At 43.4% G+C, this 25,503-nt stretch overlaps 1 protein-coding gene and 3 non-coding genes across 4 annotated transcripts in view; 1 reads left to right on the top strand and 3 right to left on the bottom strand.

The window, feature by feature from the left end:
• Positions 1-25,503, bottom strand: part of LOC137315767 (zinc finger protein 850-like) — a 113,209-nt gene that overhangs the window by 29,751 nt on the left and 57,955 nt on the right. The window lies entirely within an intron of this gene.
• On the top strand, positions 2,143-2,214 carry trnat-cgu (transfer RNA threonine (anticodon CGU)). Its single transcript has one exon. It is a non-coding gene; the product is annotated as a tRNA-Thr (tRNA).
• trnas-cga (transfer RNA serine (anticodon CGA)) lies at positions 5,960-6,041 on the bottom strand. Its single transcript has one exon. It is a non-coding gene; the product is annotated as a tRNA-Ser (tRNA).
• trnal-uaa (transfer RNA leucine (anticodon UAA)) lies at positions 6,687-6,769 on the bottom strand. The gene has a single exon. It is a non-coding gene; the product is annotated as a tRNA-Leu (tRNA).

The following is a 25,503-nucleotide window of genomic DNA, read 5'->3' as shown; positions in this document are numbered from 1 at the left end:
CTTTAGTTACGTGGATAGACTGGATAAGCTGGCTTTGTGGTTCTTGGAACAGAGGTGGTTGCGAGGAGATTTGATCGAGGTGTTCAAAATCATGAAGGGTCCAGACAGAGTAGATAGAGAGAAACTGTTCCCATTTTAGTGGAAGGGTCAAGAGCTAGAGGACGTAGCTTTAAGGTGATTGGCATAAGAACCAAAGGTGACATGAGGAAAAACTTTTTAACACAGCGAGTGGTTGTGATCTGGAATGCACTGACTGAGGGGGTGGTGGAGGCAGATTCAATCATGGTTTCAAAAGGGAACTGGATAATTACTTGAAAGGAAAAAAATGCAGGGCTGCAAGGAAAGGGACGAGCTGGAATGAACTTGCACAGACGAGGCACAGACTCGATGGGCCGAATGGCCTCATTTCGTGCTGTCACCTTTCTTTGACGGTCTGATGAAAATGGGAGAAGAGTGAAAATGAGTCAAAATACGACCGAAATAACAAGTACCTGGAGTGGGGGTCGAGCCCACGCTGGTATAAACCCATTGGATTTTATATCTAAATTCATAACCACTCGGCCATCCCGCGTTTTGAATTTGTATGTAATGTGCCTGAGTGTCATTTCTTTCATATCTTCGTCAGTCAAGGTCCAGAATGAAATGATGTCGGGAGTGGAGAAAGAGGAACAGAGAGGCAATTTGAAAAGCATTGAAGAAGTGACACACGCACACAGACAGATCCACACATGTGTAGGTTGAAACACTCGATGGAAGCTTTGAGAAAGAAAGCTCTGAACCGGACTCAGCAGGCTTCAAACCTGCGCGGGGAGACCCCAATGGATTTCCAGTCGATCGCCTCAACCACTTGTCTGCGACTACTGGATTTCAGTTAAATGCTGCTCACTTAAAATTGTAACGATCCTTCCGTGCGATAACTTTTCTGTGATGCCAATGGAAGACGAGTGACAATGAGCAGCATCAAAATGTAACCGAAGTAACAGCTGCGAGGAGTGGGGTTCGGAAACACGCGGGGATAAATCCACTGGATCTTAAATCCAAAGCCTGAACCACTCGGTCATCCTGGTCCTTCCAGCACGACCGCTCGTCTTTAGCTTTTTCCATTCCAACAGAAGCTTTTAGAGTCCGTTCTGTTTCTTGCTAGTTGACTCTCATTTTCTATTTTCCCTTTCTTTATCAATTTCTTGATCCTCCTTTGCTGAATTCTAAAATGCTCCCAATCCTCAGGCTTACTGCTTTTTCTGGCAACGTTATTTGCCTCTTCCTTTGATTTTATACTATCTTTAATTTATCTTGTTAGCCACGGTTGGATCACTTTTCCTGTTGGGTTTTTGTGCCTTAAGGAATATATATTTGTTTCAGTCTATCACTGTCCTCCTCACTGTTCAATGCACTTCCAAGTTTTGTGTCATCTGCAATTTTTAACATTGTGCCCTGTGCACCCAAGTCCAAGTCATTAATATATATCAAAAAAACAGTGGTCTCAGTACCGACCCCGAGGGAACACCACTGGACACCTCCCTCCGTCCGAAAAACTTTCACTTGCAATTGATCTCCAATGTTTGATGTAGAAAATACACTGAACGTCGAACTCGGACCATCCCACTTTCCACAATTTAATTTCACTGATATTCCAGCGATTTTAAAACCTGCTCTCTGCCTCACTCTTCACCTCGATGTCAGAACCCGAATAATGTGCAAGTAATGAATACGCAGAATCGAGCTGTTTCCAGACCCGGGCTAATTCAGCCGCTCCAAACAGAGAGAGAGAGACATACAGAAATAAATTTATTTCCAATATTTGATGTGGAAAATAGATTGAAAGACTAACTCGGACCATCCCACTTTCCAAAATTTAATTTCATTGATATTCCAACGATTTGAAAACTGTTTATTAAGGTCTCTCTCCCTGTCTCTTTCTCCCCGTGTCTATCTCTCTCCCTGTCTGTCTCTTTCTATCTCTCTCCCTCTGTGACTCTTTCCACAATGGCCCGTTAAATAAACTGTCATGAAATTATGAGTTAAGGCGGAATAGCAGAAATCCATTGGTCCTCAATCAGTGGATTGTCGCAATCAGTTGCAAACACCTGTTGATCTGACTTCACCAGCTGAAGAACATTATCATCCGCTTTTTAAACATGAGGTGCGGTGGCCAAGTGGAAAGGCGTCGGTCTCGTAAACCGAAGAGCGCGGGTTCGATCCCCGTCCGCACCTGTTTCGCGTTTCAATTTTTAATGAAATGACCTATTTGATGACAGTTTGTTTAACTTTCCACGGGCCACTGTTGAAAGAAGACTGACTGTTCACATTTCCATCTCTCTGTTCGTTAAGATTCAGAATAAAGTGATGTGGGGTGCGAGGAAAAGAGTGACAAAGAGAGACACTCAGAAAGAGAGAGAGACACTGGGACAGAAAGAGACTCTCTCGGTCTGTCTGAGTCTGTGTCAGTCTCTCTCCCTCCATCTGTCCAATACCCGCAGATTTGAGAATCACAGGGTCAAAGAAGGAAACAGATTGGAACACATTGAGCCTGTGTCCTGTTTCAAAACCGACTCCCAGGAAAACGGCTCCGCTAGAATCGTTAAATGGTCAAAGTTTTTCCGGCGAGTTTGACCTCCTCCCTGAGATGGGGAGACACGGGGACGTGGGGCGATTAAAAGGCTTCAGAAAAACCAGTTCCAATTGGATATTCTCCATCGTGGTGAGATATCCCCCCTCAGCCAGGCATTTAGTTCCCCGATGGGGAGGAAGCATTTTTAAGAGGCCAACTACAAATTTTACTTCTTTGCCTCGCTTCTTCTTCAAAAACGACAGAGAGAAATAGAACAGAAAAAGAATGAAACAGGTGATTGTCACTTTCAGAATATTATTGAGCGGAGACTGTTTGGGGACTGAATTCTTGGGGCCCGTCTGTTGCAGAGCCCAAATGTGTTCCGATCTGTTCCCTTCTTTGACCCTGTGATTCTCAGATATGCGGGTATTAGAGAGAGGAAGGTGGAGAGATAAACTGACAGAGAGAGAGAGCGAGAGGGAGATATAGAGAAACAGAGACTGTGAGAGAGAGAGAGAGAGAAAGAGAGAATCAGAAAGAGAGAGAGAGAGAGAGAGAGACATAGACTGATCCTGAGACACACATTGAAACATAGAGGGAGGGGGCGAGAGAGGTTTAACGATTTTGCCTCTGTGTATAATGTGCCTAAGTGTGTGTGTGTGTCTCACTTGTTCTCAGATTTCTGAGTGAATCTCTGTTTCTCTGTCGTTCTCTCTCTGTCACTCTCTCCCGCTCTCCCCACATTACTTTATTCTGGACTTTGACTAACATCGAGATGGAAATGTGAAAGGTCAGTCTTCTTTCAACAGTGGCCCGTGGAAACCAGGGTTCAATTTCCCGACCGGGAGGTTACAGTTTTATTGCCTTTAAAAGCTTCACTTTCATTTCTCTTGCAATTTATCTCCAAGAGGAGGTTTACCAGAAAGATCCCACATACAACAATGAAATGGATGGGCAGTTAACCTGCTTTTTGTTGGTGTTAGCAAGGTCACATTAATAGCAATGACAAAATACCAGGTACATAATGCAGGTGTAAAAAGAGTGTCACTGAACAGTATGAAAGTGTAAATTAAAAAGCTACCAGGAGTGGGCTTCAAACCGCAGAACTGGTCGAGGTGTCAGCAGTCGCTCAGTGGGCAGCACTCTCGGCAGCCAGCACACAATCTGCTGAAAGAAGGCTTGTCTTTCACATTTCCATCTCTTTGTCAGTGAGGATGAAATAATGTGGGGAGCGGGGGAAAGAGAGACAGAGAGAAAGAAAGACAGAGAGACACTCTGAAAAGCGTTGTGAAAGTGAGACACACACATAACACACAAAAGCAGACACACACACACACACACACACACACAGACTCGTGTAGGTTGAAACGCAGAGATGAAAGTTTCGAAAAGAAAGCTCTGAGCTGCAGTCGGCAGGATTCGAAGCTGCGTGGGGAAACCCCAATTGATTTCCAGTCAACGACTTGACTTGCTCCAAACGCTGCTCACAGTTAAATTACAAAGATCCATCGCTCTCTAACAGACGAGCATTAAGAATCAGGATGCCTGTGTGGGTAATGTACCTGTATTTTTGTGTCTCACTTTTTCAAAGCTTTTCTGAGTGGGTTTCCGTTTCTCTGCATTTCTCTCTCTCTCTCACTCTCTCCCGCTCCCCACATCACTTCATTCTGGACCTTGAGGAACAAAGAGATGGAAATGTGAAAAGTAAGTCTTCTTTCAACAGTTGCCCGTGGAAAGTCAAGCAAATTGTTAGCAAATAAATGGTTAAAATAGATTAAGTGAAACTTGAATTGTGTGTAACGCCATCTGTGGTGAGTGTCCTGGAGCAGCGCACTTCAGCTCCTCGTTAGTACAGTGGTGAGTTTCCCCACATATCACACTCGAGGCCGGGACTCAATGACCCGATAGAAAAAATCAACTTCTGCTGCTTTTAAAAGCTTCACTTTAATTTATCTGCAACGTTGGATGCGTTATCAGCCGTCGCTCAGTGGGCAGCACTCTCGGCAACCCGCACACAAACTGTTTAAAGAAGGCATGTCTTTCACACATTCCATCTCTTTGTTAGTCAAAGTCCAGAATGAAATGATGTGAGGAGCGGGGGAAAGAGTGACAGAGAGACACTCTGAAAAGCGTTGAAGAAGTGAGATACACACGCACAGACACAATATACACACACACTGACACAGCAGACACTGATACACATGCAGACTCTCACACACACAGGTGCACCACTGACAGACAGATATACACGTGTACGTTGAAAGGCAGACGTGAAGGGTCTGAAAATAAAGCTCTAAACCATAGTCGGCAAGGCTCGAACCTGCCCGGGGAGAGCCCAATTAAATTGTTTATCCATCGCCCGAAACAACCCCCGCCACGACTGTTTGAGTTGAGCTAAATGCTGCTAACTTAAAATTGCCACGATCCATCGCTGTGCAACAGACGGGCACCAAGAACGACCATGCCTCTGTGTGTAATGTGTGTGTGACTCACTTTTCCTAAGCTTTTCTGCGTGAGTGTCCGTTTCTCTGTCTTTCTCTCAATAGTTCAATATTCAGTTTGCCTTCTGGATTACCTGCTGCACCTGTATGTTGACTTTTTGTGTTTCATGTACGAGGACACCCAGATCCCTCTGTACCGCAGCATTCTGTAGTATTTCTCCATTCAAATAATATTTTGCTTTTTTATTTTTCCTGCCAAAGTGGATGAATTCACATTTTCCCACCTTATATTCCATCTGTCAAATTTTGCCCACTCGCTTAACCTGTCAATATCCCTTTGCAGACACTTTGTGTCACTCTCGCAACTTGCTTTTCCACCTATCTTCGTATCATCAGCAAATTTGGCCACATCCTTCATCCAAGTCATTGATATATATTGTAAATAGTTGAGGCCCGAGCACTGATCCCTGCGGCACCCACTAGTGACAGATTGCCATTTTGAAAATGAACCTTTTATCCCAACTCTTTGTTTTCTGTTAGTTCGCCAATCCTCAATCCGTGAGCTCTAATCTTGTGCCTGTTATTCTCTGCGAGGTAAAGGCCAGAAGCAGTGGCTGCAGCGTGGCAGGAAGCGGCAGAAGGCACGGGTGGGTGCAAGCATGGAGAATAACAAGCAGCAGGGATACCACCTTTTATGTGGCATCTCATCGAATGCCTTTTGGAACTCCAAATATACTGCATCCATTGGTTCCCCTTTATCCACCCTGCTCGTACTTCCTCAAAGAACTCTAATAAAATTGTCAGGCACGATTTCCCATTCATAAAACGATGCTGACAATTTAGATTGTATTGTGAGTCCGCGAATGTCCTGCTCCTACTTCTTAATAATGGATTCTCGCATTTTCATTTCACACACACGAAAATGTTGAAACGCGGTGATGAAAGGTCTGTAAAGTGAAATCTGGACCGTAGTCGGCAGGATTCGACCCTGCGCGGGGTGACCCCAATGGATTTCGAGTCCATCGCCTTAACCACTCGGCCACGACCACTTGGCTTCAATACAACGCTGCTCCCTTAAAATAGCAATAATCCAGCGCTCTGCGACACAGAACCGCAGAACTGGTCCAGGTATCAGCCGTCGCTCAGGGGGTCGGATGTTCACGCTCGTTACTCGTCAGTACGGTGGTGACTATCCCTGGCGATTACACGGTGGACCTGGGTTTAAGTACACCTGGACGATGAACTTCTTCTACCTTTAAAGATATCATTTATTTCCAACATTGGACGTGTGAAAAAACACTGATAAACGAACTCGGACAATCCCACTTTCCACAATATAATTAAACTGATATTTCAGCGATTTTATATCTTGCTCTCTGCGTCACCTCGATGTCAGAACCACAATAATGAGCAAGAAATTAAAGGCAGAGTCGCGTTGTGAACAGACCCGGGCTAATTCAGCATCCCGAGTGGCTGATGGAGGCAGATTCAATCATGACTTTCAAAACGGAACAGGATAAGTCCTTGAAAGGAAACAAATGCAGTGCTCCGGGGATAGGGCTGGGGAGAGGGCCTTGCTGGGTTGGTCTTGCATCGAGCCGGCACGGACACGATGGGCCAAAAGGCCTCCTTCTGTGATGCAAATGGCAAAAGAGAGTCAATGAGCAATATCGAAATGTAACGGAAATAAAACCTACCAGGAGTGGGGTTCGAACCCACGCGGGTATAAACCCATTGGATCTTAAGTCCAACGCCTTAACCACTCGGCCATCCTGGTCTTTTCGCAGCTTTGCTCTATGTGTAATGTACTTGATTGTCATTTCTTCTACGCTTTCCTTTGTCATTAAATTCATGGTGAGAATAGATTCACTGAAACTTGAAGCGTGTCCAACGCTATCTGTGCGGAATCTCCATCAGTGGCTCACGCTAGTTCCTCGTTCGTGCAGAGTTTAGTATCCCCATCTGTCAAGCGGTTGATTATGGTTCAATTCGCCAATGTCGAAGTCCCATTGTTGTTGCCTTTAAAATCTTCACTATTTCATGTGGAAAACACACTGAAAGTCGAACTCGGACCATCCCACTTTCCACAATTTAATTTCACTGATATTCCAGCGATTTTGAAACCTGCTCTCTGCCTCACTCTTCACCTCGATGTCAGAATCCGAATAATGTGCAAGTAATGAATACGCAGAATCGAGCTGTGAGCAGACCCGGGCGAATTCAGCAGCCCGAAACAGAGAGAGAGAGAGAGAGACATGCAGAAAGACGGAGAGTGAGAGAGGCCCTGATGAGGGCGCAGAGGAAGTTTCCCAGAAATATCCCACATACAACAATGAAATGAATGGCCAGTTAATCTGTGTTTTGGTGGTGTTAGTTGAAGAAGGAAGTTTCGCAAATTGTCATCAAATAAATGTTTGAAATAGATTCACTGAGATTTAAAGTGTGTCTCAGGCCACCTGTGGTGAGTTTCCTTCACCAGACTGCACCAGCTCCTCGTTACTTTACTGGTGAGAATCCTCGCCTGTCACTCAGGCACCCGCGGTTCAATTCCCCAACCGGAAGCGGAACTTTTGCTGCCTTCAAAAGCTTCACTTTCCGTCCTGTTCCAGTTCCTCGTCAGTGTGGTGGTGAGGGACAGAGAGAGAAAGGCATCGGAAGGGGCGTAGATGAGTTTTACCAGAAAGATCTCACATACAGCAATGAAAAGGATGACCAGTTTATCTGCTTTTTGGTGGTGTTGATTATCGTCCAGGTTTGGAAATTTGCGATCAGCAAGGTCCCACAAACAGCAATGACAGAGTAACAGGTCCATGAGGCAGATGGAACAAGAGTGTCAATGAGCAGTATCAAAATGTAAGAGAAATAACAGCTGTCAGAAGTGGGTTTCGAACCCCACGCGGGTAAAAAGCCGTTATATTTTGAGTCCAATGTTTTAACCACGCTGCTATCCTAGTCGCTAAGTGTTTATGGCGGTGAGTATTCCCGAGTGGTTAAGGCGATGGACTAGAACTCCATTCTCCACGCAGATTCGGATCCTGAGGACTGGGGATCCCATTATCTGCGTTTTAATTGCAGCAAACTTCTTGTAGAATGACTAATTCTTCAGTGAATTAAAAATGCACGGCTTTTAACACCTCGAGTTTTACGCTCATTGGAACTGATCTGCAAGATTTCATGAAATCTAAGATAGAAATAGAACAAAGAATGTGCCAATTGACCGACAGTCTGTCTCTCTCTGGATGTTTGAGTCACTCTGAGTGTATTTGTACGTGTGTATGTGTGTGCGCGCGCCTCACATTTTCTCCGTTTTTCTGAATGGGTTTCTGTCTCTTTCTTTCTCTCCCTCACTCTCTTCCGCGTTCCTCACATAATTTGACTCTGGACATGATCCAACAAAGAGATGGAAAAGTGGTCGCTCAGTCTTCTTTCACCAGTGGCCCGTGGAAAGTTAAATAAAGTGTCATGAAGCACCAGGCCGAGTGGTTAAGGACTTAAGATCCAATTGGTTTGCACCCGGGTGAACCCCACTCCCGGTAGCTCTTTAATTTAATCCCGTTACACTTTCATACTGCTCGGTTCCACTCGTTTTACATCTGCATCATGGACCTGTTACTTTGTCATTGCGGTTTGTGGGACCTTGCTGTGCGCATGCTTGGAAACCTGGACGATAATCTTTCCTCAAACAACACCACCAAAAAACAGATTAACTGTTGGTTCTGACATCGAGGTGAGGCAGAGAGCAGCTTTTAAAATCGCTGAAATATCAGTGAAATTAAATTGTGGGAAGTGGGATGGTCCGAGTTGGTCTTTCAATGTATTTCCCGCATCCAATATTGCAGATAAATTAGAAGAGAAATGAAAGTGAATCTTTTAAAGGCAGCAAAAATGTAACCTCCCCTTCGGGGAATTGAATCCCGGTGTCCCACATGGATTCCTCTCTCAGAATAAATAGACTTCATTGCTGAAAACGAAACATGAACATTCTCTCCAACTCGAATTTGATAAAAAGCACAGTTGGAAATCCATGAACACAAATTGATAGCCTCATGGTAGCACTGGGTCTGGATATGGAATGGTCGCTTCAAATCACTGCAGAATGACAAGAATCCCATCGTTTAATGCTGTTTGGGAAACAAAATCCTTCTTTTTATTTTTTTTAAATATAGCATTGAGCAATATAAGAACATAAGAACGTAAAATAGGAGCAGAAGTCGGCCATACGGCACCTCGAGCCCGCTCCGTTATTCAATCAGATCATGTCTGATCTTCGACCTCAACTCCACTTTCCTTCCCGATTCCCATATCCCTTGATTCCCCAAGAGTCCAAAAAATTATCAATATCAGCCTTCAATACATTGAATGACTCAGCATCCACAGCCATCTGGGGTGAAGAAGTCCAAAGATTCTCAACCCTCTGCGTGAAGAAATTCCTCCTCATCTCAGTCTTGAATGGCCGACTGCTTACCCGGATAATATGCCCCCTAGTTCAAGACTCCCCAGCCAGGGAAAACAGCTTCTCAGCATCTACCCTGTCAAGCCCGCTCGGAATCTAATATGTTTCAATGAAATCACCTCTCATTTTTCTAAATTCCAGACAGGATAGCCCCATTCAACACAACCTCTCTTCATAGGACAATCCTCTCATCCCAGGAATTAATCTAGTCAACCTTCATTGCACCACCTCTAAGGCAAGTTTTTCCTTCCTTAGATAAGGAGACCAAAACTGTATGCAGTACTCCAGGTGAGGTCTCACCGAAGCCTTTACAATTGTGGGAAGATTTCTTTACTCTTATACTCCAAGCCCCTTACAATAAAGGCCAGCACCCGATTTTCCTTCCTAGTTGTTTGCTGCACCTGCATACTCATTTTTTCTGTTTCTTTTACGAGAACACCCCATTCTTCCTGAACACCAACATTGAAAAGTTTCTCACCATTTAAAAATACTCGGTTTTTCTATTCTTCCTACCGAAGTGAATGACCTCACATTTCCCCACATTATACTCCAACTGCCACCTTCTTGCCCATTCACTGAGCCTGTCTATATCCCTTTGCAGACTCTTTGTATCCTCCTCACAGCTTACTTTCCCACCTAGCTTTGTATCATCAGCAAAATGGATACATTATACTCGGTCCCTTTATCTAAGTCATTAATATAGATTGTACATAGGTGAGGCCCAAGCACCGATCCATACGGGACCCCACGAGTTACAGCCTGCCAACCCGAAAATGACCCGTTTATCGTTGCTCTATTTTCTGTCCCTCAATCAATCCTCTATCCGGGCTAATATGTTACCCCGTCGCCATGAACCCTTACATTGTGTAACAACCTTCGATGTGGCACCTTATTGAATGCCTTTTGAAAATTCAAATATACGACATCCATTGGTTCCCCTTTATCTATCCTGCTAGTTGCATTCTCAAAAAACTCTGATAAATTGGCAAACACGATTTCTCTTTCATAAAACTATGTTGACTCTGCCTAATCATATTGTGATTTTCTAAGTGCCCTGTTACCACTTCCTTAATAATGGATTCCACCATTTTCCCAACGGCAGAGGTCAGGCTAACTGGCCTGTAGTTCCCTGTTGTCTCTCTCCCTCCCTTCTTGAACAGCGGGATAACATTTGCGATCTTCCAATCCACTGGGACCGTTCCAGAATCTGGAGAATTTTGGAAGATCATAACCAATGCATCCACTATCTCTGCAGCTACCTCTTTTAGAACCTTTGCATGTAGGCTATCAGGCCCAGGGGATTTATCGGCTTTTACTCCTTTAATTTATCCAGTACTTTTTCTCTAGTGATATTAATTGTTTAATGTTGCTCCCTCTCATTTAACCCTTGGTTCCCCATTATTTTTGGTATGATTTTTGTATCTTCGACTGTGAAGACAAAGAAACAATATTTGTTTAACGCATCTGCAATTTCCTGATTCCCCCTAATAATTTCTCCTGTCTCAGCCTCTAAGAGTCTAACGTTTTCTTTTGCTAATCTATTCCTTTTTACAAAAAACATGGAAAATAGGAGCAGGAGTAGGCCATTCAGCCCTTCGAGACTGCTCCACCACTCAATATGATCATGGCTGATCCTGTATCTCAGTACCATATTCCCGCTCTCTCCCCACACCCCTTGATGCCTTTTGTGTCTAGAAATCTTTCTAACTCCTTCTTAAATATATTCAGTGACTTGGCCTCCACAGCCTTCTGTGGTAGAGAATTCCACAGGTTCAACACCCTCTGAGTGATGAAATTTCTCCTCATCTCAGTCCTAAATGTCCTCCCTCGTATCCAAAGACTGTGACTCCTCGTTCCAGACCCCCCAGCCAGGAGAAACATCGTCCTTGCATCCAGTCAGTCCAGTCCTGTCAGAGTTTTATACATTTCAATGAGATCCCCTCTTATTCTTCAAACTCACGTGAAAACAGACATAGTCGATCCAATCACTCCTCATACGACATTCCTGCCATCCCAGGAATCAGTCTGGTGAACCTTCGCTGCACTCCCTCTATGACAAGGATATCCTTTCTTAGTTAAAGAGACAAAAACTGCACTGAATACTCCAGGTGCGGTCTCACCAAGGCCCTGTATAACTGCAGTAAGACATCCTTGCTCCTGTACTCAAATCCTCTTGCAATGAAGGCCAACATATCATTTGCCTTCCTAACTGCTTGCTGCACCTGCATATTTGCTTTCAGTCACTGGTGTACAAGGACACCCAGGTCCCTTCGGACATCAACATTTCCCAATCTATCAACATTTCAATAATACTCTGCCTTTCTGTTTTTCCTTCCGAAGTGGATAACTTCACATTTATCCACATTATACTGCACCTGCCATGTGTTTTCCCATTCACTCAACTTGTCTAAATCGCCTTGAAGCCTCTTTGCATCTTCCTCACAACTCACAATCCCACCTAGTTTTGTATCGTCAGCAAACTTGGAAATATTACATTTGGTTCACTCATCCAAATCATTGATATAAATTGTGAATTGCTGGATCCCAAGCACTGATCACTGTGGTACCACACTAGTCACCGCCTGCCAGCCTAAAAAAGACTCTTTTATTCCTATTCTCTGTTTCCTGTTTCCTTGCCAGCATATTACCCCCAATCCAATGTGCTTTACTATTGCACACTAACCTATCATATGGGACTTTATCAAAGGCCTTCTGAAAATCCAAATGTACCACATCCACTGGTTCTCCCTTATCTATACTAACATTTACATCATCAAAAATCTCCAGTTGGTTTGTCAAACACGATTTCCCTTTCATAAATCCATGTTGACTTTGTCTAATCCCGTTGATATTTTCGAAGTGCCCTGTTATCACAGCCATTATAATAGACTCCAGTATTTTCCCCACTACTGATGTTAGGCTCACCGGTCTGTTGTTCCCTGTCTTCTCTCTCCCTCCTTTTTCAAATAGTGGGATTACATTTGCCACTCTCCAATCAGTAGGAACTGTTCCATCATCTATACAATATTGGACGATGACAATCAATGCATCCGCTATTTCCATGGCTACCTCTTTTAGTAATGTGGGATGCAGATTATCAGTCCCTGTGGATTTATCGGCTTTCAGTCCCATTAATTTCTCCAACACTATTTTTTTACGAACACTAATTTCCTTTAATACCTCCTTCTCACCAGACCCTTGGTTCCCCAGCAATTCTGGGAAGTTATTTGTGTTCTCCTCCGTGAAGGCAGAACCAAAGTATTTGTTTAATTGCTCTATCATTTCCTTGTTGCCCATTATAAATTCTCCCGTTTCTGAATGTAAGGGACCAACTGTTGTCTCCACTAATCTTTGCCTTTTTACATACTTGTACAAGCGTTAACAGTCTGCTTTGATGTTCCTTAAAGTTTACTCTCATACTCTATTAATCCCTTATCAATCAATCTCTTGGTCCTTTTTTGCTGAATTGTAAACTCTTTCCAATCCTCAGGCTTGCTACTTTTTCTGGCAACTTTATATGACTCCTCTTTGGATCTCATACTATCCTTAATTTCTTTTCTTAGCCATGGTTGGGCCGCTTTTCTTTTTGTGTTTTTGCTCCAGAAGTGAATGTACAACTGTTGCAATTCATGCATTCGTTCCTTAAATGTTAGCCATTGCCTATCAACCGTCATGTCTTTTAATGAAGCTCCCCAACCTATCATAGCCAACTGACTCCTCATACCTTCGCAGTTTCCTTTGTTTAGATTTACGACCATAGTTTCCGAATGGACGACTTCACTTTCCATATTAATGAGGAATTCTATAATGTTATGGTCACTCTTTCCTAAAGGACCCCGCACAATAAGATTATTAATTAACCCCTTCTATTGCACAATACCCAATCTAGGATAGCCTGTCCCCGAGTTGGCTCCTCAACGTAATGGCCTAAAAAAGCATCTGGTCCACACTCCAGGAATTCAACCTCCACTGTATTTTTGCTAATTTGGTTTGGCCAGTCGAGATGTAGATTAAAGTCACCCATCATTACTGTAGAACTCTTTTTACATGCATCTCTAATTTCCTGTTTGATGCTGCCCCTACATTACCACTATTGGCATTGATTCATGTTATTATGAAGAGTCTTTTTTTGTTTTTATTTTATTCAGTTTAACTTCTTTTTACGGACACTGCACAATTGGTGGATGAAAATAAAATCAGCAATCATTTTGAGAGAATTGTTGGAACCTGGAGTCCAAGTTACACAAGGTGGTGTCTGATTGCTGGAGGCTAAACTTTAATATATTGATTGGTAAACTTTATTTAACCAAGTCATGGTCCTTGCCTCGGCACAGTTTACATTCCAGGGATTTGAGCAGAAAATCTAGGCTGACACTTCAGTGCTGTATTGAGGGAGCTCTTCACTGTCGGAGATGCCGTCTTTAGGATGAGACATTAAACTGAGGACCCCTCAAGTGGATGCAAAATATCCCATGGTACTATTCGAAGAAGAGCAGTGGAGTTCTCCCCAATGTCCTGGCCAACATTTATCACTCAATCAACACCAAAAACAGATTATCCAATCATTTTCTTCATTGCTGTTTATGGGAGCTTGCTGTGCTCAAATTGGCTCCCTGCATTACAACAGTGAGTACAGTTAAAAGTATTTCATTGATTATAAAACGTGTTGGGACGACCTGACACTGTGAAAGGCGCTATAGACATGCGAGATGTTCTATCTTTCTTCTTCTGCGTGGGGTCATTTGACTGAGATAATCTGATCCACCCCTCTACCCATGATTCTTCTCTTGCTTTGCATTGTTTGCATACATAAATCGAGATTGTTTTATATCGATAGTTGGAGATATCCCCGCCTATTTTCCTGATTGGATGACGATGTCTGTGTCTTCAATTTTTGGTGAACAAGATTCTCCACGCCCGAAACGATAACCTTTGTTCTTTCAGATTCAGAGTATTTTGCTTTTTGTTATAGTGCTGTGGGACTCTGTCCAGTTTACTAACACAACAGAAGGGGTAAGAGTACAGGCCGATTTAATACAGAATACAGCAGGTCACTGGGAAAGTTACACACTGTACAGAGCAGCTGGTAAAACTCCTGCTGTAAATAAAGGGCAGGGTCAGTTACACAAGACTGAGTGACTTTATTGTGCATCCTCCAGGCATCATCTTTACAACTGTCAAAATTAAACCCAAAATCTGTTCCCCCAGAACAGACATTAACTGGCTCGCCTGCTTCATCTGCTGCTGTTCTGCTTCTGCAGTCACTCACTCTAAGCTGATTACAATGAGTTGTTTCATGATAATTTCGTGCTCTCTGTGTGTTAATCACATTCCTGCCTCTACCTTGCTGTTTTTTTTATCTGTCTGCCTTTCATTGGTTCTGTCTCTCTGTGAATATATTTATCTTTCTCAGCCTCATTTCTGGCATTTTTCTGTCTTGTTACTTCACCCTCTTTTAATTTCTGTCTCTGTATCACTGTTCCATCTCTATACTTTTTCTCTGTCACCCTTTACTTCACTCTTTGTATCTCGATGTTTTTGTCTTTCATCTTTAACTCTTCTTTCCATTTGCATCGCTCACCGTCTCGCTCACCCTCTCGCTCGTTCTCTCCCCACTCTCTCTGTCTATCTCTGTCTTTTTTGCCTTCTCACCCCCTTTTCAACTCTTTCTCTCTTTCGCTCTGCCTTTCACTCTCTCTGTTCTGTCTCTCCTTTTCTGCATTTCTCTCTTCACTTTCTCCGCCTCTTTCTTTTTTATGAATTCACAATCAACTTTAATTTCGTTGTACGCAGACGACGTAAATGTATCATTAATTCTTACACATTAGTCCAACATTATCTTTTATACAAATAAAGAAAAAATAACAGTACAATTGGATATTTGCAAATCAACATAAACACACCCATTTCTTCTGTTCAGACACATACATAGTAATTATATTCATTTACACGTGTGTTTACATAGCTGTCTCTGCAGCTCAGAAGTAATTCATTGTGTAAAGGGCACTCTACAAATTCCGTTTTAATTAATTACATTGTACATTTGTCGAGCAGAAAATATCCGCCTCTTTCTTTTGTTGTCTCACTTTGTCTCTTTTGCTGTCTGTCTCTCTCCTGCACTGAATCTTTATGTGTCTCCAGTTCTCGTTGCTTCACCTCTTTTGTTTCCATCGCCTTGTTTCAATCTCTCTGTAATTGTCCTTGTGTTCCTCTCACTTTCTGTCTAACTTTCCATCTGCACTTCTGAGTTTCTTTCTCCATTTGTCGACCAGTTTCTCTCAAATTTCTCTCGCTAGTAAACTCCCTCTCTTTCTCTTAATCTGTGTTATTCATTCCCTGTCTCTGTTTTCTAATGTATACATGCTCCTTTCCTGTCTGTGCTTTTTGTCCCTGTATTTCTTCCTCATTATATTTTCTCCTTCTATGTTTCTCCATCTCTCTTGTCTTTTCTATTTATCTTCCTGCCCCCTCTCTGTTTCTGCACTTTATTCTTTCCCTCTCTCTTGCTCTCTTTTCTGGTTATTTCATTTTTTTTGATTGTCTCCAGCTGTTTCTCCATCTAAATCTCTTAAGCTGTTTCTTTACGTCTTTCTTTAACTTGTTAACTGTCCCTTTCTCTCTGCCCCTTTCTGCTCTTCAGTCACTTTCACTTTCTATTTCTCTACGTCTTCCTTTCTTACATTTTCTTCACGATTTATTTCTCAATTATCAGCTTTTCTCTCTGTTTATGGCTCTAACTGTCTCTCATTTCCCCTTTCTATCTGCCTCCATAAGTAAGGTTATCTCTATGTGTCACCCTGTCTCTTCCTCTCCATGCCTTTATCTATCTATCTATCTATCTATCTATCTATCTATCTATCTATCTATCTATCTATCTATCTATCTATCTATCTATCTATCTGTTTGTTGGTCTGTCTGTCTGTCTATCTATCTCTGTCATCCTATCTCTCCATTTATGTGGAGTGCACTCATTCGGATCAGGCCCACAGCAACTAATTTGATTGACAAGTTTGCCCATTTTGCAGGGCGGCCATTTAGTTGAAGTCCAGCTGAGCTCTTCAGTGCCGCCTGTTTGAACAACAATTCACGTGTTGTCTGCAGAGCGAATCACGCCTCAATAGGCCGGATTATCAATATAATGTAATATTAGAATCAGATTTAAGAATATTTCAGCTGATATAAAATGTACTTTCCATCCAGTGGGAAGTGCAATGGGTGGAGTATGAAATACCCAGAAAAATTCTAGTGCTTGAAACCTTTCAGCTCTTTCTATGATTTCACTAATTTAACAATTAGATTGAATGGGTATTTCACCGCGTTCTTCAGCTCCTATCTGAATTTAGCCTGGGTCAGGACATAAATACACGTGTTTGTGCAGGAACTGAGAAGCTGCAGCATTCCTGATGTGGCTTCTGTGATATAACGAGGGTCAGTGTCGGAATTATAATACCGAGTGTCTGTCATTCGCCGATAAATGTTATTTACAACCTGGGACACCCATAATCGGATAAAACTGCCCGATATACTGAAGAGTAAAATGATGGATTTCTTTCGGTTCTCCATCTCTGAATCCTTGTGATTCTCTCCATTGCTGCGGCCCCGGAGTCCCCTGCGGACTCGACTGGCCACCAAAATGCGTCTGACCGTCAGAACATTGAGCAGCAAAATCAGAAAGAACGGGACACAAGGGGTTAAAATGAGGTGAAATAACTCAAATGCGGCCCATACTGGGGAAGTGCGGAAGATCACTTTAAAGATACAATCCCGGGGAACATTATCAATTATAAGGTAAGTTTCATATATAAAGTACCAGGGAACACTCTCTAAACAGCCCAACACACTCACTGTTCCTATAACTACAGCCGCCGTTTTTTCGGTGCAATATTTTGTTTTAAGTTTCTCAGAACAAATGGCCACAAATCGATCAAAGGTGAAAGCGACTGTGAGCCAGACAGAAACCACTGTGGCTGCATAACCCAAGTATTTAATGGGACGACACACGGGAGTAATGAACAAGAATGAATCGGGGAAATAAATTCCACCAACCCGTGTCAATATCAGATCAGTGATAACGACCAGGAGATCGGCCGCTGCCATTCCCAGCAGGTAGCGACTGATACATTTGGAGAGCCCGCAATTTCCTCGGGACAGGATCACAATCGCCACCAAGTTAACTGTAAGAGAGAGAAAAGGAAGCAGAGAAATTACTGATCAGACCTGGAGCCAAAGCAGCATTTTGACAGGATCTGGGGTTAAATTTCCAGCTTTGTTGCTGCATCGAACGGTGGAAACTGATTCATTCACCTGGGCAGCGCTTTCAGGCAGAGAGATGTTTTTAAACTCAATTATCAATTATGAATTGTGAGAGCGATAAAGAAAGGGAATAAATGAGCACTGGATCCACTGGAAGGGCCGAGTGAGAGCGCAGTGTCAGTGGGGAAGGGAGAAGGAGATTTACCGAGCTGGAATCCAACGGGTTAAAGCCGGATTTGGGCTCCAGACTGACGTGAAAGAGAGCGAAGGCCGGAAAGGTGATGGGACAGGGTGGGGGGTGCAGCTGGTTTGTTGCCCTTGGTTAAGAGCGCCGACAGGGGCTGGCACAAAACAGGGAAAGGTCGAGAGTCGCGGCGGTGAGTTTGAGGCTTTGGATCGGATTGGAAGAGGCAGCTGGAGGCCGAGGCAATGAGTGAGATCGGAGGGAGACAAGGAAAAGGACATGTTGGAGCTGGAGGGGAGTCAGGAACAGATTGTTTGAGAAAGTGGATAAACTGAAGCAATGGATGAGGAGGCAGTGGATTCAATGTGGTGGTTGGAGAGGCTGGGATTCACAGGGAGAGACTGCATCAGAGTGTGAGAGGAAATCTAATCTATAGACCCCACTAACACAATCCAGCTAATAAATTCAACACTTCACTTCAGTGGTTATTGGTGTCAGTGAACAGCTCATCGGGTATGAAATGTGTTCATTAAATTTACTTTGCACATTCAATTAAAATTAAATTAAAATGTATGAATTAAATCCACCTCGTTCTTCATTGAATTCCGCCGACACCGAGTTTTTAGAATACAGTATCTTAATAATTCGTTAGGATCAAGAAATCACTGATTCTATTCTTTAAATACATTTGAATTATGTTTATTTATTCATTCAGTGAACAAGGAAAAGCAACATTCACCAAAACAGACTGAGGCGCTGAGGATGTTGGGATTGTATCGGATGTGAAAAGGGGCATTGAGAAAGAGAGTAGAGATGGCAGAATAATAGATAGAGGAGCGGTAGAGACAGAGACGGAGAGGGAAATCGAGAGGATGGGGGAGGAGGAGCGCGAGAAGAGAAAGAGTGACATCGAGATAGAGAGAGACATCGGGAGAGAGAGAGAGGAGAGAAAGGAGAGAGAGAGAGAGAGGGAGAGACAGAGAGGGAGGGAGGGAGAGAGAGAGAGGGGGTGACAGAGAGAGTGAGGAGAGAGAGAGAGTGAGAGGGAGAGACAGAGAGAGAGAAAGAGAGGGAGGGAGGGAGAGAGAGAGGGGGTGACAGAGAGAGTGAGGAGAGAGAGAGTGAGAGTGAGAGACAGAGAGAGAGAGAGAGACGGGTAGAGAGAGAGGGAGAGAGACAGGTAGAGAGAGGGAGAGAGTGGCAGCAGGGTGAATCATTCATCGGATTGAACTGCTGAAACTTCCAGTGCAAATATGAAGAAGTAATGTGACTTGAAGATGTTAATAGGAAGTTGTCAGATTGCGAGAGTTTTATTGCACTCTCGCTCCTCTATCTATTATTCTGCCATCTCTACTCTTTCTCAATGCCTCTTTTCACATCCGATTCAATCCTAACATCCTGTCCCTTTATTCTGTTAACCAGTCCCGTGTTCCACCGATCCTATTCTCAGTGTCAGTTTGTTAAATAGTGAAGCCTCTGTGGAATAGTTTAATGTTACTATAGAACATCTAAGTCTCCCCCAGTTCGCCTACACTGTTCACTTCATCTGCAAATCAAGAAAGAAACAGAATCAAAAGCCTCTTCCAGACAGACCTCACAATAATTGAAATTCCTTCTCCTGTAATTATAAAGCGCACCATTAGATGGCGGGGTGTTCAATCAACAAAACGCCAACATCACAGCTGCAACTTCGAATCTGCAGATAAATAGAAGGCTCTGGATTCCAACAGATAAAGTGCAAACTGATACAGCATAACACCATAACATTGTATTTTAGAATGAATCCATCCACAGTGAAGCAGAGAAGGAGATGTGAAAGATTCAGCAGCAAACTCAGTTCAGTAGCCAGACCTCTGGAGCTGCGCCAGATACAAACAATGAAATAACATTTTATAAGTGATAACCAAAAAAAACACTGAAACCCCTGTTAAACTCACTTGGTTATTGGCGAGGGGGGACATTGCGCTGCCACCTTGTAACACTGAGACCGTGAGCTGTCTCATTATCAATCACTGAAAACACATTAATGTAAAAATATTCCAGGGCACGTTCGTTCCACAACATGAAACTGTTAACAGCTCCTGATGGTCTGATACCAGCTCTTAGCCCTGACACCTGATTCCAATCCATTCAGTACAGAGAATAATCCAGGAACAATGCCAGTTTGGAATATACAAAGGCCACGACAGATATAATGGAATTGCGACAAGACCGAACGTTTGGAAGTTTAGGAGATACCATTATTGAACAGCACATTCAGTACAGAGTACTGTACATTCAGTACACCCAGCAACAATGCCAGGTTTGTATTTACAAAGTTCATTACAGACCAGCTCCTACAAGACCAACTTAACACATTCCATCATTCAACTGGTAGAACACAACAAGCCACTGTGTAAAACATGCAGGGAGAAAAGATATTTCGCCAAGTACAGCAGCACAGTTAACACCGATTTATACCATTAACAACTGAGATAACAGCTTACCCGGCACTCCAACGGCTGAAAGGGCAGGATAGTAAATGTCTTCTATCTGAAACATTACTGGATATCCCATTTCAGTGAGAAGCAGTCACTGCTGTTGGTCTGGTAACCAAAACTCCGGCAGGCACTCTGAGCTGATACATTCCAATGAACCCTGATTTATACACGGGATGAGACTCCACTGACACGGTTATACTCCTGATCATTGCTATTAGTTACAGTCACTTAAACAAACACATTACATCAGAAGCTTTGACTCTGATACAAATAATGTGGTGGATATAACACAAACATCTCAAAGTCCAGGACATTATCTTAATGAGGCCTCTCTCAGGAATAAAGTTAAAACCTGTGCTCATACAGGACTGATCCAACAATAATGAGCGGCTTCATTTACAGTTTTCATATAATTGTATTGTCCATGTTCACTCTTGGCGATTCATTTATAATGTATACCGATTTATCCGCAGTGCACATTGAATCCAGGGACTCAACCAGACCCGTTTCACTCTGTTCCTGCAGTTTCCCAATCAAAAAATGAATTTTGATTCCTCAACACGCGGAGAGTTAAAGGGCAGGTTGAGGATTGCAGCCGAGAAATGACTGTGGGTGATATTAGGGGACGGAGACTGAAAGTGCCCCATTGAGATTCCACTCTCCGCTATTTTACTTCAGATGTTTACCAGTTTATTCTACATTGGTTAACGGGTCCAGTAAAGTTAGCCCCGTGTAACGCCGAGCTGAGCTCATGACCTGATTTGACCTCCATCACAAAGGCCCCCTGTTTCCCTCACCCGCCTCCTTTCCTTCCTCTGCCCATTGTCATTGAAACCCTTATCCATGCCTCTGTCCCTTCCAGACTCCATTCCTCCAATACAGTCCTGGCCGGCCACCGATCCTCCTCCTTCCATAAACGTGAGCTCGTCCAAAACTCTGTTGCCTGTGACCAACCAGCACCAGGTCCCGCTCGGCCTCACTGACCCTCATTGGCTCCCACTCCCATATCCCTGAAATTTGGAATCCTCATCCTTGAATTTAAATCCGTCCATGACCCACCCCTCTGCATCCCCCTCGTCTCCTCCACAAATAAAATCATAGAATTTGATGGAGGCCATTCGACCCATCGTGCTTGTGCCGGCTCTTTGAAAGAACTATCCAATTCGTCCCACCCGCCTGCTCTTTCCCCATAGCCCTGCACATTTCCCTATGCACCGACAGCAAATCCACTCATGACCTCCTCGCTCATCAGACATTGGCCTCTTTTGATGGGACTACCCTCGCTTGTTTCCACTCACCTATCTGATCGTAACCAGGAGAAGCTTCTCTTCCCACCCGATCACCGTTACCTCTGACGTCTCCAAAGGTTCAATCCTTGGCTCCCTCCTTGTCCTCATCTACATGCTGCCCTTTGCTGACTTCGTCCTCAAACATGGACCTCCTTTCAGATGAACACTGACAAAACAACCTCCTCCCTCGACCCTTGCAATGTCTTTGTGTTATCAGATCGACATCCTGTTTTAAATTTCCTCCAATTTCCTTGGAATGTCATGATCTTTGGTCGCACAATCTCCACATCCTCGGCACTGATTCCATCCCCATGCCTGGCTTTAGTCTGAGGCTGAATCTGAATGTTCGTAACATTTACGTCCCATTCGACCCCGTGCTGAGCTTCTGACCCCATATCCTCTCCATCACAAAGACCGCCTACTTCCAGGTCCTTAATAACGCCCGTTCCACTCACCCTGCTAAGCTTCTACAACCGTTAGCCATGCCTTTCTACCCTCTGTGGCCTTTCTTCTCCTCTCCGGCATCTCCAAAATCTTCAACTCATCCAAAGCTTTGCTCCCTGTAACGTATCCCTCATTAACTCCTTCACCAATCTTCCAAGCCCCGACTCATCTGCATTGGCTTCCAGTCTCCAAAGTCTTTATTTTTTTTCTTTCTTACGCTGAAATACATAAGAGCCTCACCCCTCCCTATCACTGCAATCTCCTCCATCTTTACAGCCCCTCGCCCTTCTCGTCCACCTCTGGCTGCTTGTGTATCCACACTCTCTTTGCCCGACTTTTGGCAGCTGATCCTTAAGCCACATCCACGCCCCAGAATGTGCTCCCTAAGCCCCTCCATCTAAATTACTCCCTTTCAATGTCAGCTGTGATTCAGTGGGTGGCACTCTTGCCTCTGAGTTAGAAGTTGAGAAGGTTGTGGGTTCATAGACCCACTCCAGAGACTTGAACACAATATCTTCATTTCAGTGCTGTACTGAGGTAATGCTGCACTGTCAGAGGTGCTGTCCTTCAGATGAGACGTTAAACCGAGGGCCAGTCTGACCCCTCAAGTCGATGTACAAGATCCCATGGCACTATTCGAAGAAGAGCAGGGAAGTTCTCCACGGTGGTCTGGGCCAATATTTATGCCTCAACCAACATCACTAAAACCAGATGATCTTCTCAATTTCATATTACGGTTTGTGGGATCTTGCTGTGTGCAGTTTGGCCGCTGTGTTTCTTACATTATGACAGTATTTATTTGGCTGCAAAGCACTTTGGGACAGACTGAGATTGTGAAATGCGCTGTATAAATGCAACTTTCTTTCTTTCTTTCTTTCTACCCATCTCTTGCTCCAAACTTTTGTCCCTCTACGAATATCCCCATCTTTGGCTGGGGTCCATTTTTGTCTGATTATCTCTCTGTGAAGCACCTTTAATTTTTATCCATGTTGAAGGCGCTTTATCAATCCAGGGAGTTATTGTTATTCTTTACCATCCTCCTCTGTCTTCATCCCACCATTGGTGGCCATTCCTTCACACAACTAAAACCAACCTTATCCCCTCCGTCTCTCGTTTTACACCCCCCTTAAACCCTCCTTACCGAAGGATTTCATCATCCCTCCTGATTCCGTTTGTGCCTGTTTTACTTCCAGCACCTGTGAATCCCCTTGGGAATGTTTATTACATTAAAGGCGGTCTGTGAATGCAAGTTGTTGTTGATTTTCATTGGAATGTGTTCATTAGTTGTCCACAGTATGAGCAAAAGTAATTTCTGGGCTAATATTCTTGTATCAGAAAGAGATTTATATAATAGGCGGATTTGATGAGATACATTAACATCGGCAGCTACTCGGGGAAATCTTTTTGTTCGAACAACATAAGTTGGTTTGTCCACAGACAGCACATTAAAAAAGGTTTGTCCCACTGTGAGGCAACATTTAGGGAGTCTGCTATCTCAGATGAAACCAGCTACAGTTGCTAAGATGAAGATTTATCAATTATTAGTCTTTTTTCTCTTTGGTTATAACTCATTTTACTGCACCCTGGCTGATGACTCGGATGAAGCTTTAATAGTTATTCTCTTCGGTTAGGGACTGTTTCACTTTTTGCCATCCAATCTACGATATCACTGCACCCTGGGGCTGATTGAGAAAGGCCCCGTATGTTCTGACATTGTGTTGTCTTGGTATGAAATTAGATTGTTGTTTTTGGTACGGGAGGGAGAGAGAAATCCATTGGATACGTGTAGACCAAAGGTTCCAATCTTGTTTGTGGAGAAACTCTTAGAATCCATCATCAGATCTAAAACTGTGGAGCAGGTAGCAGTGCTCGGGTTAATCAAGGAATGTCCATGTGCCAAACCCCACTAACTCCCACTGTTTCTAGAGATGATTTGGACTAAGAAAATCTCTAATTTTGCTGAGAAACAAAAGCAGGGTTTGGCAAAATATGAGGAAGACTATAACAACATTAAAGAACGATGCAGGCAGCTTGGCTGGATTGAGCAGACACGAGGCAGTTGTATGTTAATGTAAAGTGATAGATATTGGAAGCAAATCAATGAATTTGTGTATACAGTTAATGAAAAGACGCCGAATGATGTTGAGTAAAAGTGAGAATTAAGTACTTAAATATATAATTCCATGGAATTGTGACGGCAGCTCCATAAATCATAAACAAATGCAAACAATATTTTGAATTTTATAAGTAGGGTCACACAGTACAAAAATAAAGAAGCAATGACAAATTTGTACAAAACATGGGTTGGCCCACAATTCCAGAGTATTGTGTGCAGCTTTGTGCATCCCATTATAGAAACTACATTAAAGCCATAGAGAGCACAGTGTAGATTCAATCGAATGAAGCCCAGGAAGGGAAACTGTCTTCGGGTTAGATATTGGAACTATTTCCACAGAAACAGAGAAGACTGGGGGGAACAACATCGTAAAGGGCAAGGAGGGTGAAAAATTCCTAAAATGTGTTTTGTAGAACTTTCTTAATCAGTATGTTTCTAGCCCAAAGAGGAAGGAGGCGGTGCTGGATCCAGTGTTATGGAATGAAGTAAGGCAAGTGGACTGAGTTTCATTGGGAGAACATCTGGGTAATAGTGATCATAATATAATTTGGATTAAAGTAGTTATAGAAAGGGGCAAACGAAATTCAGCGGTGAAAATACCGAACGGGAAGAGAGACAAGATCAGTGCTTTGAAAAGGGATAGAACCATAGAACCATAGAAAAGATTCAGCACAGAAGATGGCCATTCGGCCAATCGTGTCCGCGCCAGCTCGAAGAACAACCATGTGCCCATTCTAATACCACCTCCCAGCACCTGATCCGTAGCCCTGCAGCTTACAGCACTTTAGGTGCAGATCCAGGTACTTTTTAAAAGAGTTGAGGGTCCCTGCTTCTACCACCAATTCGGGCACCGAATTCCATACACCCACCGCCCTCTGGGCAAAAAAAGCTTTTCCTCATGTCCCCTCCAATCCTTCCGCCAATCAGTTTAAATCTATTTCCTCTTGTTCTTGAACTCTCCGCTAGGGGGAACAGTTACTTCCTGCCTACTCAACCTGGGCCCCTCATGATTTTGTACACCTCAATCAAGTCTCCCCTCAGCCTCCTCTGCTCCAAGGAAAACAACCCCAGCCTATCCAATCTCTCCTTGTAGCTGCAATTTTCAAGCCCTGGCAACAGTCTTGTAAATCTCCTCTGCACTCTCTCCAGAGCAATTACGTCCTTCCTGTAATGTGGTGACCAGAACTGCGCACAATAATCCAGCTGTGACATTACCAGCGTTTTATACAGTTCCATCATTACATCCCTGCTTTTGTATTCTATACCTCGGCTAATAACGGAGAGCATTCCGT

This window comes from Heptranchias perlo, unplaced genomic scaffold, assembly GCF_035084215.1.
Source record: "Heptranchias perlo isolate sHepPer1 unplaced genomic scaffold, sHepPer1.hap1 HAP1_SCAFFOLD_56, whole genome shotgun sequence".
NCBI lineage: Eukaryota > Metazoa > Chordata > Chondrichthyes > Hexanchiformes > Hexanchidae > Heptranchias > Heptranchias perlo.
This window is presented reverse-complemented; position numbering and strand designations above follow the sequence as displayed.